The following is a 16,244-nucleotide window of genomic DNA, read 5'->3' as shown; positions in this document are numbered from 1 at the left end:
AACATGAGACCATTTAACAAATAAGAATTCCTGAGCTTTGCCCTGTTGACAGCCAGCATAAACACTTCATCCCCTGGATCAAAGACTCTGACTCTGACCCATCAAAGAAAAGCTAGAGGACAACAGGAATTCAATCTTTCAAACTGCTACAGAAATACTGCCAAAAGAAGGGGAAAGCATAGAGTGTTTCTTTAAATTCTGAGAACTTTAGAAACAGCAACAATAATAATAACTGGTATATATTAAGCATTTTATATGGCCCAGTACTATTTGCTAAGGGCTTTACAATAGTATTTCATTTGTGCCTCACAAAACTCCTATGAGCTCAGTGCTTATGGCTCCCATTTGAGAGACAAGGAAACAGAAGCTGAGAGGTCATTTACTTGACTAAGAGACACTCAGTTATAATGCCCTGTATTCTCAGCTGTGCTACCCTGATTCCTTCCTGGACACTTAGGACTTAATCATTCCTGGCCCTTACAATTTCCCAAGCACGTTTCAAAGCACTCAACAGGTACTAATTCTTTTAATTCTCACAACAATATCCAATGAAAGATATGCTATTTTAAGCCCATTTCACAGATGAAGAAGCTAAGACCCAGCTGAGTAAGCTGTCCAAGATCACCCAGCTAGTGAGTATCAGAGAGGGATTCAGATCCAGGGAACTTGAGGTCAGAGGTCAAAATCACTTCACAATACTGAATCTCATGCAGCCAGAAAAAAGTTGTCTTGCCTTTGTAAGGATCAGATGTGGACTCTATGGGAATGAGGCAACAATTTAAAATGATAAGGGAAATGAATATTTTCTTGATTCACATTAATTCAAACCCAGAATGTACCAAAGAGAGACGTGGTGGAGAACGCCCACAAGAGAACAATATTTGTGATTCCTGGCTGCTGGTACTGTCAGTAGAAGTGAGATGTGATGAGTAGAAAATGTATGGGAGGATTTGGTCATAAAATCAAAGAAGTAGTAGACAATGACAAGAAGGATGAAAATACCTAAGCTTCTGCATCAGCTAGGCCTCCAAAATTAGTTAGTGAATGGAACAGATACAACAAAATACCCAAGTTGGTGTAGTTCAGAATTCTTCCTCCCCACCCCTCACACAAAACCTTTAGTGCATTTGCGTTATTCCCCCTTTGAGAGAAAGATGTTGAGTCTGATTGGCTACACCTCTCTATCTTTTAAGAGCGTTCACTGAAAATTGGATATATCTATATATATGTATCTTTTTAAGGGGTGCTGGAATGAACAGGAATGTCTCAGACAGTTTATTTTTTAATAAGTAAATATTTATGCAGTTCTTGCCATGTACAAAAATTAATTTCAGTTCTTGACTGAACTATTAACCACCTCTTTGAGAAGATGAAGAAATGGTCCCTCGAGTTGGTTGTGATCACTATTTCTGTAAACCTGAAAAAACTCACCCTTCCTCTTGGCCTTCCCTATCCCAAAATAGAAATTAAGACTGTACCCAAAGACAGCTTCCTAGCATCTCTGTTCAGCTGAACACTAGTAGATCAGAGATAGAATAAAACAGACTGCTGTAACATGAACACACACACACACGTGTGTGTGCATCTACACACACACACCCACTCACACATCTCATTGGTTAATACAACAAAGTTTACCTGTAGAGCTACAAGTGTACACTGTGTGTCAGGTTGGGGGAGAACAATGGGGTCACTCTTCTCATTAGCACCATCCAAAAGCCCAGGCTGATGAGCTGATGGAGGGTCCTTTTAGATGGATGCTTCTGTGATAGTGGACCAATGGGAACAGAACAGAATACAGGCTCTCAATCACACTTTCTGGTAGTAACACAGAACTTCCACGTAGATTACATGGGCCAGTGCAAATTAGCCTGTGCCTAACTTTAAGAGTCAACAAAGTGCAAACTCAGCGTGTGCCTATTAAGGAAAAGAATTGGACTATTCATTTTAGCACAGCCCCAATGACTGGGACATCTAGTAAGTGTTACTGAGTAAAAGAAAGTAGATGGCAAAAAAACAAACAAACCAAGAATGTAGATGGCATAATATCAAAGCATGCTGTCACCCCAAAAGCCCAACTTTAACTTCACAGTCGTCCAACTAAAGACCCACATGAAGATTTTCTCCAGATTGATGGTAGGTGTTTCTAAAAAATATTAACTGGAAGGCTGTTGTGCACCAGTGCCCTGTATAAATAGAAAGTTTAATCGGAAACCACCAGTTAATGTCTGATCAGGGACTCTATTACAGTGACCCAAATGAGGCCACTGCTCCACTTTACCAAATCAATTATTTTCTTCCTCTTGCTTCCAGTTCATCTTATAAAAGACTTCTGCCCCTTTATCAGAGTCCCAGACTGTCTGAGGCCTGGAGCTGCTCCCTTCTTGAATCACTGTCTGCACAAATAAAGACTTTAATATCTTACTGTGTTTCAGTTTATCTTTTAACATAATCATGGTTAGCAGGTCCATATGTCCTCAGGGAAAGGGCCGGATGAAGCTGGTGGTTGACAGTGCATATAGAGACAAGAAAAACAGAAACCTAATGCTTAAGACCTTGCAAGTGGGTCCTGAGGTTGCCAGCTTGGCCTTGAGGTCACAGAGCAGGTGGCATTTTTGCATTCTAGGCACAGGAAATATTTGAAACTATTTTGCCCTTAACTCTGTGACTCTTAAAGCATCTACTAACAAGGAAAATAGTCACGTAGAAAATGGAACGCTCAGCCCCAGCTGACAGTGGGGTTTGGTGCATATCTCTGTGTAGGACTTGATGAGTTGGCCCTGGTCTCTGACTCACAGAAGATCCAGAGGCCCTTGGGTTGCCTGTGTGAGGCCACTGGAACACGGTGACCTGTCATTGCTGATACACTTTAACTAATGCTTTTTGTGAAATAAACCAGCATGCAGGACCAGGAATATAGGTGGGAAAAGGAGAATCCACTGTGAGAGGGCAGTTCTCCTGAGACTGGCCCCAGGGCTCCTCCAAAGGGTGTTGTCTGTAAGGCTGTTTCTCTGCAGTGTGGAAACTGTATTGTGTGTGAGGCTCCTGCTGAGTCATCAGCCATCCATGCCAAGCCTCTGTCTGCACTCTGTGACCCCTCTGGGAAGTGCAAAGCACACGTTATACAAAAACGAGGACTCAGTTTAGTTAACAATAGAGCCAAACAGGTTAACAGCTAAGAGAGCTTGAGCTTGTCTTCCTGTGTTCAAGGCTTTCTGTTGAGGCCAGGAGAGAATGCAAGCACCTGTTTTCACAGCTGTCATTTTAATGAGGTACAGATTCAGTGTGTTTCCCCCTCCTAGAGAGAGAGGACAGGAGAAAGCACTGCAAAGTGCTGCTTAAAGCCAGCCTCCACCTGCTACATCAGCAGTGCCTAAGAACATGTTAGAGCTTCAGACTCTCCAGCCTTCAGAGCCACAGTCTGCATTTTACACTGTCCCTAAGGGATGGGAGCCTACATTAAAAACTGAGAAACTGTTCCCCAGAATTTTAGGGCACCTTGGAAAGAATTTGTTGTTACTCTTCTTTATTAAGAAGTAAAGAGAATCAAGGCCTTTTCCAGCCTGCCTTCTCTTCTCATCTTGTTAAACAGTAAAATTAGTACCGAACACCCAATGAGTACTGACCTTAGGGCCTTTATGAAATACTTAAAGTTTACATGAATGGACCTGCACTTCCTAATGATAAGTCCATTTCAGCATGTCCCTGTAGCAAGTAAAAATACATTTTAAAAAATCAGTTTAGGGGCCAGGGATTTAGCTCAGTGGTTTTACTGCCTGCTGCACAAGCACGAGGACCCAAGTTTGATCCCCGGTGTGGAACCAAAAAAATAATAATAATAAATAAAATAAAATAAAAAATCAGTTTAAAGTGCTTACTTCTTCAAACTATGTTCTCAGGCTGGTGTGTAACTCAGTGGTGGACTACTTGCCTAGCAAGTGCAAGGCCCTGAGTTCTATCCCCAGCACTGTAGAAAAATAAGTGTATTTATTTCTCCCAGGATATTGATTAGGCACACACATGTGATCATTTATTTCTGCCTTTCTTTTCTTCCTCCACCAACATTTGCCAAGTTCAGATAGGGATAGAGGACAGGTGATAGAACATGTAATGTACAGGGATTCAGTGGAATGTTCTTTTTTGTTTTGGTCTCTTTTCTGTAAGGCTGGCTGAGCAGTGTGGACTATGTGCTGCTTTGCTTTTTTGCCTATGTCCTCTTCTGTCTCAGTCTAAGATCTATATCAGGAGTTAAAGTAGAATGCTGAGAGATGCTACCGGGAGAGGAAGCTCAAATGAGCTAGTCTGTCTTCCTAAAAAGTTATGAACCATCATGCTTTACCTTAAAAATGTCAATGCTCAGCAGCAGAGCAGTTTAGTTTGAAAATAAGGTTTTATTGTGCTATGGAAAATGTCATTGTGATGTATATACATCAATCATATCTCCATCTGCTTTGGGATTTTAAATGAAGCAAGTCTATAGATGTACTCTAACTCAAGGAGCCTACATTTAATAAGATATTTTGGTTTTAATTAGCATTTATTGCTTTAATTTCAAGACTCTCCTTTCTGTCCTCAGAAGATGAAGTTGGAAACAATGGGCTTCAGAACATGCTACCCCAAAATATAGTTCTTTGAGAAAACGAAAGCAGAAATGTTACCTTCACCTTCCCTCACCTTTCTCACCAAAGGCAAGTCATCACAAAATGCAGTGGAATAAGACAAAGAGTGTAGCCCAGAGTAGAGCACCAAGGTCTGGGTTCAACCTCCAGCACCCAAAAAACAAAATGAAAAAACCCTAGAAAAGAGAGGGTCTAAAACCCTCACCTCAGAGATGACCTCCTCTACCTAGAGGAAGGGAACATCCTAATTCCTGGAGGCATAAGGTCACAGAGAAAAATCTGAACAAACAGGCCTTGCTATCCCCCCCTTTTCATTAACGCTAGATCATGCTTTTTTAATCCAATCACACTTCTCCATGACTGTCCACTTCTTCATCAAAACTATCATAAAAGAAGCTGAGCCCCGTCTCTCTCCCTGCAAGCAAGGACCCCTTAACAGTGCCCCTGAACCTATCACTTGCCATGCATAAAGTCTGCCTTAACATCATTTTTTTAAAAACTAGCATAAAAATATAATACAAGGCCTGTTTTTTCCCTTGGGTCTTCATTTCCTTGAGAAGGCTCCTGTGTCACATAAAATTTCTATTAAATAAATTTGCAAGCTTTTCTCTTGTTCTTTTGTTAAAGGCACCCCAGCCATGAACCTAAGATAGGAAAGAAAGATACCTTCTTTTCCCTTACAGTATAGATGATACAAATGTGTGTTTCAATATTATTCACAGGAACCCAAAAATGGTGTTCCCTGGAAGGTTTCTATGACACACGGTTTTCGTCAACTTTTAAATAGTCTCTAGTGCAACAGCAGAGGGAATATTTCCAGGTAACAATGGGGCTGGAAGTGATATGACGTTTGTACGTGATGAGATACTCATTTTTCTGAAATAAAGAATCTGTGAAAAGAGGAATTATGACTAGCATTTACAACAACTTTTCATAAACATCCCCAGATTCCAGGCAGAAGACAAAAGGCATGACTCATAGCACAACAGGCATTATGGCCAGGGAAGTGGCCCTGGTGAGGATTGCTTCCCTAATGCCAGAGACTGGCTCTTCTAAGGTCTGTAGGAAGCTGATAATAGGGTATTTCACTCGAGTATCTCCTGGAAAAATCTGGTTTTTGATCAAGAGCATTTCCTTAGCTAAAAATGTCCTATTTCCAGGCCTTGATTTTTAGTATATCATAATTGGAAAGATGGAACACTTGAAAAAAATTAAGGATGACTGCAACCCTCCTCTGATTTGAATCCATATGATGAGAGTACCTCTGGTGGGTGTGGCTTGAGTTCTCCTAGCGCTGTGGTTTTGGAGACCAGCAGGGTCCTCCACCCCCAGCTTCCTCCTCCACAGCCCACCATCATTCGTGGGTACAGGCAGCAGTATACCCAGGCTCGGAAGTGGAGTTAGGAGTCTCCATTTTATCAGCACTCCAGGCACTTCTGAAGAGGTGATCTTCAGAACACATTACAGAAAAATTGAAACCTCTTAAATTTCTTGTATTTTTTAAGAACATTCAAATCTAGAATACAAGAAGAAGAAGAAGAAGAGGAAGAAGAAGAAGAGGAGGAGGAGGAGGAAGAGGAGGAGGAAGAGGAAGAAGAGGAAGAAGAAGAGGAAGAAGAGGAAGAAGAGGAAGAAGGGGAAGGGGAAGATAAATGTTGATGAGAATGTGGAGAAATTTGGAACCTTGTACATTGCTGGTGAGAATGTAAAATGGTGTAGCTCTTGTGGAAAACAGCATGGCAGTTTCTTAAGAAGTGCTAAGGATTTAGCTCAGTGGTTCCACCACCTGCCTCGCAAGTGCAAGGTCCCGAGTTTGATCCCCGGTACCAAAAAAAAAAAAAAGAGAGAGAGAGAGAGAGAGAGATAGTTTCTTAAAAAGTTAGATATAAAATCACCACAAGATTCAGGAATTCCACTCCTGGCTATATGGCCAAAAGAATTGAAAGCAGGTTCTTGAGGAAAGATTTTCATGATCCTGTTCACGGCAGCATTATTCATAATGGCCAGGATGTAAAATCAACCCACATGTCTACTTATGAATGAATGGATGAACAAAACACAGTTTGTAGATACAACGGAACATTACTCAGCCTTAAAAAGGAAGGAAATTCTTTTTGGTTTTTTTGGTACCGGAAATCAAACTCAGGGCCTCACACTTGCCAGGCAGGTACTGTGCCACTGAGCTACATCTCTGGTGAAAAGGAACGAAATTCTGATACATATCACAACACAGTTAAACTGTGAAGGCGTTATACTATGTCAAATAAGCCAGTTACAGAAGAACAAATGTTGTATGATCCCACATACAGTAGGTACCTAGAGTAGTCTGATTCATACGGAGTGGAATGGGAGTATCAGAGACCAGGGGAAAGCAGAATGAGAAGTTATGTAATGGGATCAGAGTTTCATATGATGAAAGAGTTCTGGAGGTGGTTAGTGGTGATGCTTCCATAATAATGTAAATATACTTAATGCCACTGAACTGTATACTTTAAAAAGGTTAAGATGGCAAACTATATTATGTGTTTTACCACAATTATAAAGAATAATTTAAAAGAAACAATTTAATACCCTTAAAGAGAAAGGATATTACTCAAACAATATATTATTAGCTCTGTGATTTTGTGTTGCAGCCAGGAGATGGAAAAATGTGAATCAAAACTCTCTTAGGAATCCAGGATTACAGAGGCTAAGCAACTTGCCAGGGTTAGACAACAAATACTCGAGATAGCTTGGACCTTCCTTGCCTGTCCTCTGGGTCCCTCTGGCTTATGTCTGTTTGGATGTGAGGGCCAATAAAAATGTCAAGAGGACTCTGGGGTTTCATATGTGGGTCACTGAAAGACAGTCTAGTTTACAAAACTGGGAAATCCAGAAGAGGGTATATTGTTAAGAGGGCGTGGAGCAAAAGGTTCAACCTGAATTAGTTCATCAGAATTGACAGAAAACAGCAGGCTGTTGGGAATGTTGGCCTAGCAACAGAGATAGAGGTGGATTTTGGAACTTATTGGGCTAACTAGTAAAAATGGAAGCAGACAGTGGATATGCTTAGCAAGGAAAGGGAGGAGAAAGAAAGGGGAAGTCAGAGAAGCCAAGAGTCAGTCACAGGCAGAACTGGGAATACCCAAACTGCACTCAGACAGCAGACAGCGAGAAGCAGTGAGTGGGAGAGACAAGGATCCTGGGAGCCCCGTGGAAGACCACATCCCAGCTGGATCCGAACTTCTTGGGTAACCCTGGCCACAAGGAAAGGAGCTGCGCCCCGAGGCTGGATCGCTCCTCTCTCTACTCCATTCAGCTTGTAGATTCCCAGCATGGAACACCCAGCGTTTTCTCTGTCACCTCTCTCCTTTGTCTTCAAGAGCTTGTAAGGCTTCAAAAAGTGAAAATATAGCTTTGTTCACAAACAGGCTTAAGATCCACATTCAGGACATTCTGGGACAGTTTTAAAAGATCCAAAAGGGGCCAGGGATTTAGCTAAGTGGTTACGCCGCCTGCCCTGCAAGCGCAAGGACCTGAGTTCAATCCCCCGTACCAAAAAAATAAAAAAGTAAAAATAAAAAGATCCAAAGGTACAAGAGGAGAAATGGATCTCAGAAGAGTGTTTGTTCCGGGAAACTCACACAACTGGTTTTTTGTTTCTTCAAATGTAGCTTGAAATTAGCAATTGAGGACATTGATCATTTCAAATCCATTGTTCAAAGATTTCAATATTCTGTTACAAATATATTTTTGTCTTGGACATAGTTTACTATATATTGTAGCCAATGATACTATATACTATAATTTGCTTTAGATCTATGTACTATAATTTGTTTTAAATTTTACAATTATATATTACACTCATGTACTCTAGCCATATATACAACATTAGTACTACATCTTTCATACATATATATATATTTAACAACTATACCTTTATATATGATATTAATCTACTTCTACATATGTGTATATATATATATACATGTGTTTATATCTGTAAAATCAAATGATGACTGACAGTAATCTTCGTAAGAAAATTCTGACATACAAATACAATATATTTTCTATGCACATCATTGAGTGAGTGGTGTGCCTGCATTCTTTTTCATAGAACTTATTACACAATGCAGAAAAGAATCCATTTTCCCATAGAGGCCAAAAAGCACTCACCTTCCAAACAAACAAAAATATTTAAATAAAACTTCTAATAACAGAGCAGTATAAAATTGTCAAAGGTGTGTGTTGAGTATGTAATAGGCAAAGATCTAAATACTTCTAGGAAATGCTAGACTTGGGGAACCCTGAAGATATTTATACTTTCTGTGAAATCTCTCTAAGTATTTTATTTTATTGTGTTTGTCAGCGCTTGGGATAGAACCCAGGGCTGCACACATCACACATTCTAGGCAAGCACTCTACCACTGAGTCTCCCCTCCAGCCTTCTTTAAGATTTAAACTGACCTCGGAACAGATAGCCCAATTCAGCCAAATCTCCCCTGGTCCCCAAAGGAGTTCTAGAAACACCACTTCACTATGACCACAAAACCTCGAGCCTTGGCCAAATGCAGAGAAAGTGGTAGTGGGTCCATTCACACTAGCGTTGCCCAGTGACGGGCTCCAGAGTTTAGTTTCAAAACTGTCCTAGGACTCCTGTGGTCTTAGACTGCCTACTAATCTCTACCTGCCTTAATCCTCCCTTGACATTTTATTGTCCCAGAGAAGAGGAGAAACATGAGGTGCTCTGTTCTGGTTTCATCTGGAGCCATCAGAAGCCAGGAGATGGATCCTTTAGCTAAATCTTGGTGCTTCTCTATCTGATTTGAAGAGGTTTCCTTCTAATCTAAATCTTTGAGAACTTCCTGTTCTCATTACCTAAGTTATGTGTTTGTATCGACATGAGCTTTTTAAGGACATACATAGGACTCCTAGAGGAAACAGGGCAGACATAAATATACTAACTTTTTGTTGAGGCTGTAGGTCCTGTAAACAATAGCAGTTGCTGGTACAGACAGAACTGAGAAAGTCATCGCTATTTTTTATTTAAAAATTACAAACATAATCTTTCTGTTTAGTTCATACCTGCTCCCGAAGAGCTCAAAAGCCTTTTATCAGACAATAAGAAGAGGTTTTATGATCCACTGCCCGTACCAAGTTGGGTGAGGGGAACCTGGCCCCAAGTCACCTGCAGGACTGGTGGTTCTTCTCTCCATCTTCCCCAGAGGTTGGAGGTTATATCCTGTATGGTCAGGACAAATGATCATTAATCCTTAACTGATGGTAGTGATGAGAAAAAGAGGTTCTTGTGGCTCCAGTTACCCTAGGTGACAGGCTATGGATTTCACTTTGATTTTCTGAATCAAGGCCACCTTCACCAAATTCTCCATTGAGGAGTCAACAATTTCCTTTCTGAGCACATCTCCCATGACAATAAGTTTCAGTCTGTACATTACTCACTCTCCTCTGTTTTGTAAGGAGTTTAAAACAAGGGATTTTCATCTACTTTTTTTGTATTCCCTATGATAGAGTGCCCTGCATAGAAGAGGATGAAATTCATCTGTTACAATTTTCATTTCTGTGATTATTTGTAGTGTCCCCAAATTCTTTCTTAGCTTGCACAAGAGGCGTAAAGAGGGAGAAAGTAAAACTGGAAGCACTAGGAGCTTTGGAAGGAAGAGAGCTATATTTGGCCTAAGAACAACAGACCAAGGCACGTGTGACTTTTGCTTTCACAGTAATGAGCCCTGTGCTCTCTGTTTAAGGGAGATCTATCAGGTGACAAGGAATCAGAGCACGCAAATGTAATAAATGTAATAAAAGGGCCCTTAGAAGCCACCTCCACCTGAATCACATCTATGATGATCCCCCTTCTAGGAAGCTGTGCTTTTTTAAAGAAGCTGTAATCCTAGGGATTAACCCTTCCAGGAAGAGAAATGGAGAAGTGGAGAGGATGTCTTCCCTGGAAACTGGGAAATATAATTGGCTGGCTCCAAGGCAGTGTGACATCACAGAGAACAGTTCATGTCAGGCACAGGGTAGCAAAGCAACAAGGGATAAAGGACCTTAACAGCATCTTTCTGCCCCCTTTACCTTATCCAGACTATTTAGGGTTGCTAGAACTCATGCCTTTAATCCTACTGCCCTTGATCCTAGCATTGCACCATGAATCAATTCCAGGGTCACACACTCTAGATCCAGCTACCTCTGAAAAAGCCCCATCTATGAGTCTTCAGGGGGATATCTAGATATAGCCATAATATATCTCGACCAAAATAAAAATATTTATATATAAGCAGATGTTAGGCATATATGACAAAGAGAAGAGCAATATTTTTTGAAGTCTCATGGGTATTTGATACTTTAGCATCATTTATTATGTCTAGACTGAAACTCTGGGCCAAGTTCCCTCAGCTATCCACATTATGTGATGGTGGTAGGGAAGGAGAAGGAGAGAAAAAGGAAAGTGGAGGGAGGAAGGGAGGGAGGTTGGGAGAGAGAGAGAGAGAGAGCGCGAGAGAGATCTGTTCTCTTCTATCCCCACCTACAACAGATTTGCAATAGAAACTAGTCCAAGTGCAGTGGTGTTAACAACTAATTGATCACAAACTGGCAATAGAAAGTGAGAGTGTTTTCTTTGGGGCAGATTGTACAATGTGTACTGAGGTCTCACATGGATTTCCACACATGAGTGTGGCAGAATCACAGCTAGTGGCTAACACTGCCACAAAAGCAATAGCTTTAAATACAGTATTTAATGAAAGGTCCCAGCTTGAAAACATCTAGTCACATGTCAATTGCACAACAAACTTTAAATGTGGCAGTGTTCTCTGTGATGTCACACTGCCTTGGAGCCAGCCAATTATGAACCAAAACCTCTACAAACTGTGATCTACATAAACCTTTCCTATCTTAACTTTGGGCATTGGGTATTTTGTCTCAGCAATGAGAAAAGTAACTAAGACAAGATGTGTCCGGAGTAACTAAGAAGTCCTTACTGCACCAGAGCATCCCCAATCCAAATATATGAACTTTCAGGTGACTTGACAGAAATTCCTCTGAAATATGGTAAGGTGTCAGGACCAGACCCAGTCATTACTGAACCAAACCTCTTCTGTCCACCCTGCAGTCTGACAGTCATTGAAACAATAAGTTTGCAAAACACAAAGTTTATTCATGAGACAACCAAGTGTGGAAGTGGGAGAGCAAATCTCAAATCTGCCTCCCTAAGCATAAAATTTGGAGATACTTAGGAAGCAATTGGTGGTTTGCACAAAGACACCAGAGTTCAACTGTTACCATCACTACACACATGTCTATAGTCAACCAAAAGCAGGAGCAGGTGAAGCAGATTAGTGCATTTAACCCTCAGTTTCACAATTGACAGAAAGTAGCAGAAAATCCTGACTCAGGCCACTTGGCAGTAATAAATGTATTTTCTCGAATACTGTACCAATAACTCTATAGGGAGAGTTAGCCTGCCAGCAGAAGCAGCATTTTGCTGGGTGAAATATAAAGAGCTTCACCTTAACAATCAAAACACTGTGGCCCTACCGAGGTCCTGAGTCATGCGGAAGATGCCGAATCACCCCGCTGCAGACAGGCATCCCCTGCTCCTGGTAGGAAGGATTAATATAGCGAAAATGGCCATACTTCCAAAACTGCTATATAGATTTAATGCAATTCCAATTGAGATCCCAGCAGCATACTTCATGGACCTCGAGAAAACAATCCAAAAATTCATTTGGAACAAGAAGAGACCCAGAATAGCAAAAGCAATTCTAGGTAACAGAGACATGGCAGGGGGTATCACAATCCCCAACCTGCAACTATACTACAAAGCTATTGTGATAAAAACAGCATGGTACTGGCAAAGAAACAGACCTGAGGACCAGTGGAACAGATTAGAAGATACAGAAACAATGCCAGACATACTCAGCCATCTCATCTTCGACAAAGGAGCCAAACACCCTCACTGGAGGAAAGATAGCCTCTTTAATAAATGGTGCTGGAAAAATTGGGCTTCAACTTGCCAAAGATTAAAACTAGACCTATATCTCTCGCCATGCACTAAACTAAAATCAAAATGGATTAAAGATCTAAATATTAAAATAGAAACTCTGAACCAGTTGGAACAGAGGTTAGGTAGAACACTTGAAGACATCGGTGTAGGAAAAGATTTTATGAACAAAACCTCAGTTGCCCGTGAACTAGCACAAACAATCAACAAATGGGATCTCTTCTTATTAAAAACCTTCTGCACAGCAAGAGAAACCACCAGCAGTGTGAAGAGACAACCCACAATGTGGGAAAAAATCTTCACCTGCTCTTCCTCAGACAAAGGTCTACTATCTTGAATCTATAAAGAACTTAAAAAGATGAGACCTCCCAAATTTAAAGACCCAATCCAAAAATGGGCATCTGAAATGAACAGACATTTCTCAGAAAAAGAAGTAGAAATAGCAAATAAATACATGAAAAAATGTTCAACATCACTGGTCATTTGAGAGATGCAAATGAAAACAATGCTGAGATTCCACTTCACTCCAGAAAGAATGGCTGCTATCATGAAATCAACCAATAACAAATGCTGGCGGGGCTGTGGGGAAAGAGGAACACTGCTCCACTGCTGGTGGGAGTGTAGACTCGTGCAAGCACTGTGGAAATCAGTATGGAGATACCTCAAAGAACTAGGACTGGAAGTCCCATTTGACCCCGCTATTCCACTGCTGGGGATCTTCCCCAAAGAATTAAAAGAATCATACCACAGTGATATATGTGCGCCCATGTTCATAGCAGCACAGTTTGTGATAGCTAAAACTTGGAAACAGCCTAAATGCCCATCAACTGGAGACTGGATAAAGAAAATGTGGTTTTTTAAAAATAAAATGGAGTACTACTCAGCCATAAAAAATGAGAAATTAGAGACATTTATAGCTAAGTGGATGCACATTGAGGCAATACTCTTAAGTGAAATAAATAGGACACACATGTGTAAATACTGAATAGTTTCTCTGGTGGGAGAAACTGAAAGTGTAAATAAGGACTAAATGTATAATAGGAAATGTGAAATAGGAAGAAAAGGGGCAAAGGGGAAGGAAGTGGGAGGGATAGGGGAAAGGATAGAAGGGAATGGGATTAATATGAGAAAATGGAAAAATAGGAACAAAATCTTTGTAAATAGGGAGGACTGGAGGGGTTGAAGGGAGGGCTGGGCAAGAGTGAAAAATAAGAACCAAGAGAGACTATGTAAAGGTGCAAATTTCCAATGATGAATGCCATTATATTGTATACCTAAAATGTACCAATGATTAGAATGAATAATTGATAATGTAAAATAGGAAGAAAAGGTCCAAAGGGGTAGGGGTAGTGGGAGGGGCAGGAGAAAGGAAAGAAGGGAAAGGAAAAACGATGAGAAATGGAAAAAATGGAAATAAAGTCTTTGGAAATAGGGAAGGGTGGGGGGGGTGAAGGGAGGGCTGGGAATGGGGAAAAAATAAGAACCAAGATGCATGATGTAAAGGTACAATTCCCAATGAGAAATGTAAATGTGTTGTATACCTACAATGTACCAATAAAAGAATTTAATCCAAAAAAAGCACTGTTAGATATTCACAAATGCTCAGGCCAAAGTTAAGGGAACCCTACATCTGGAGAAGTGAGAGGACCTCAGCCATGTTGTCCTGAAGGTGGACGTCTGCTGCAACCAGGAGCTTAGGCTTTGGTTTCTAGGCCTTCCAAAAGGAAAGGGAGAAGTCTGTGCCCAGTGGGGTCTTACAGAGACCATTCTCTAGTCTACCACTTCAAAGGGCACTCCGTCAGGTATGAGCCCTAAAATAAACCTCCTGTGCCCTTGACCTTAGGAGACTTCGGGAAGGAGTTGGTACTGTACTGAATTCAACTGGAGTTAAAATAAAGAGGAAGCAAAAGCTGTCCTAGAGGGGTCTGCACCAGAGCCTTGGGCATATTCCAGGCCAGGCTCCCTTCTGCAAGCTCAACCCAGGCATACCCATGGTTGAGGTGTCCTTGCCCATTAGAGCCCCTAGGTGCCTGGCAGAAGCCAACACAAATCTTCTGCAGAGGAAGAACCTCTACCTTAGGCCTTCTGGAATCCTCAGACTTCATTTTGCAATGGCATTGGCCTTTCACAAATATAAATGGCAAATCAGGAAATTAGACTCCATGAGAAAAATCCAGTGACATAAGAAACAGCAGAAAAGGACCTATACATACTTTAAAAAACTTATCAGATACAAGTTGTAAACCATTTATGGCTGCTATGTTTCAAGAAATTAGCAAAAGTTCCAGAGAAAAGCATGCTTCCCTGCTGGACAGTCAGCAAGTTAACAATTCATTCAGGTATCTGAATTCTATCTTTTCACTTTGCCCTCTATCCTCAGCAGCTTGTTTGTCCTCTTCTAGCTCTCCTCATGGTTACAAGATAGCTGTAGCAGGTCCGTATTTCACAATCATACAGCTTCCAGAGGTAAAACAAGGGACATCCCCTTTTAACTCTGAAGCATCTCAGCAGAGCTCTTTGCACACATTGTGAGCTAGAATTATAGCACACACCCATTGTTAAAGTAATCAGAGAGAAGAAGAATGATCAATAATTATTTGACCTCTGGAATTAGGGATGAGGAACCATGGCCTTGAAGCCAAGGCTTATGGAGAAACATAAATATCTGAACAAAATGCAAGCTCTAACAGCTAGCTTAATGCATGTGGTGGTGTAGGATGGGATAAGGTATGGGGTGACTCAGAGGGCAGTGGTAAACCTGTGTTGATGAGGATCTTGGGTTGATGAGGATGGTGAGATGAGCAGAACATTCGTACCATGGTAAGTGAGATGAGATAGCAGGCTAAAAAGGAATCCGTCCTTTCCCCAGGTGAAACCTCTTTTTTTATTACTACTCAGTTCTCAAAGAACCAAAATGTCTTCAGCTGATGTACTCTTGCCCTTGAGCATCACAGTATCATGGGACCATTGAGGCATTAACTTGTGACCGGAGGTACACAGAGTTGTGTTTCGGCATACTATAGCCAGCTCACGGGCAAGGTGACATTGGGCCTTAGACAGCTATAGTCATACTTTAATTATGAAATGATTTTCCCCCAAAATTATGTAGAATGGCTCTCCACATGGTGGAAAGAAGTGGGGATGGAGGGAGGAACCCATCTATAACCAGCTCCATCTGCTAGGTTTACATAATGTGCAGTTTACTGGTAACATTTCTAACTGTACTTTTGCCCTGTGGTCATTTTACAGTTGCTCCCAGCAAAGTGCTGCCTTTGTTCTCCTCTGCTAAGATAGACATCTCAACACCTGTAAGATAAGTGTGTGTTCATGTTGTCCTTATGCTGATCATTAACATTTCATGAGATATTCGACTAGTCATGGTTTCAGTTTCTGTGATATATCTTAAAAAGGAAGGAACAGAATCTGGTAATACGTTTCAATTCCATATGAATCAATCAATTATGATTTAGCAAGTACTGATTTTGACTACTGAAGGGTTAAAACATAGACCTAAAAGCTTGGAGAAAAGAATTATAATCAGTGAGTGGAAGTTAAAGTTGGGGACAGAGAGTAGCAGCTTTTCTGGAGCTGCCAGAAGAAATAGGGGTTTATCTCCTTAAATTCCT

Source organism: Heterocephalus glaber, unplaced genomic scaffold (genome assembly GCF_053883595.1).
Source record: "Heterocephalus glaber isolate CG9 unplaced genomic scaffold, H.glaber_assembly_v1.0 deba00001720, whole genome shotgun sequence".
Taxonomy (NCBI): domain Eukaryota; kingdom Metazoa; phylum Chordata; class Mammalia; order Rodentia; family Bathyergidae; genus Heterocephalus; species Heterocephalus glaber.
This window is presented reverse-complemented; position numbering follows the sequence as displayed.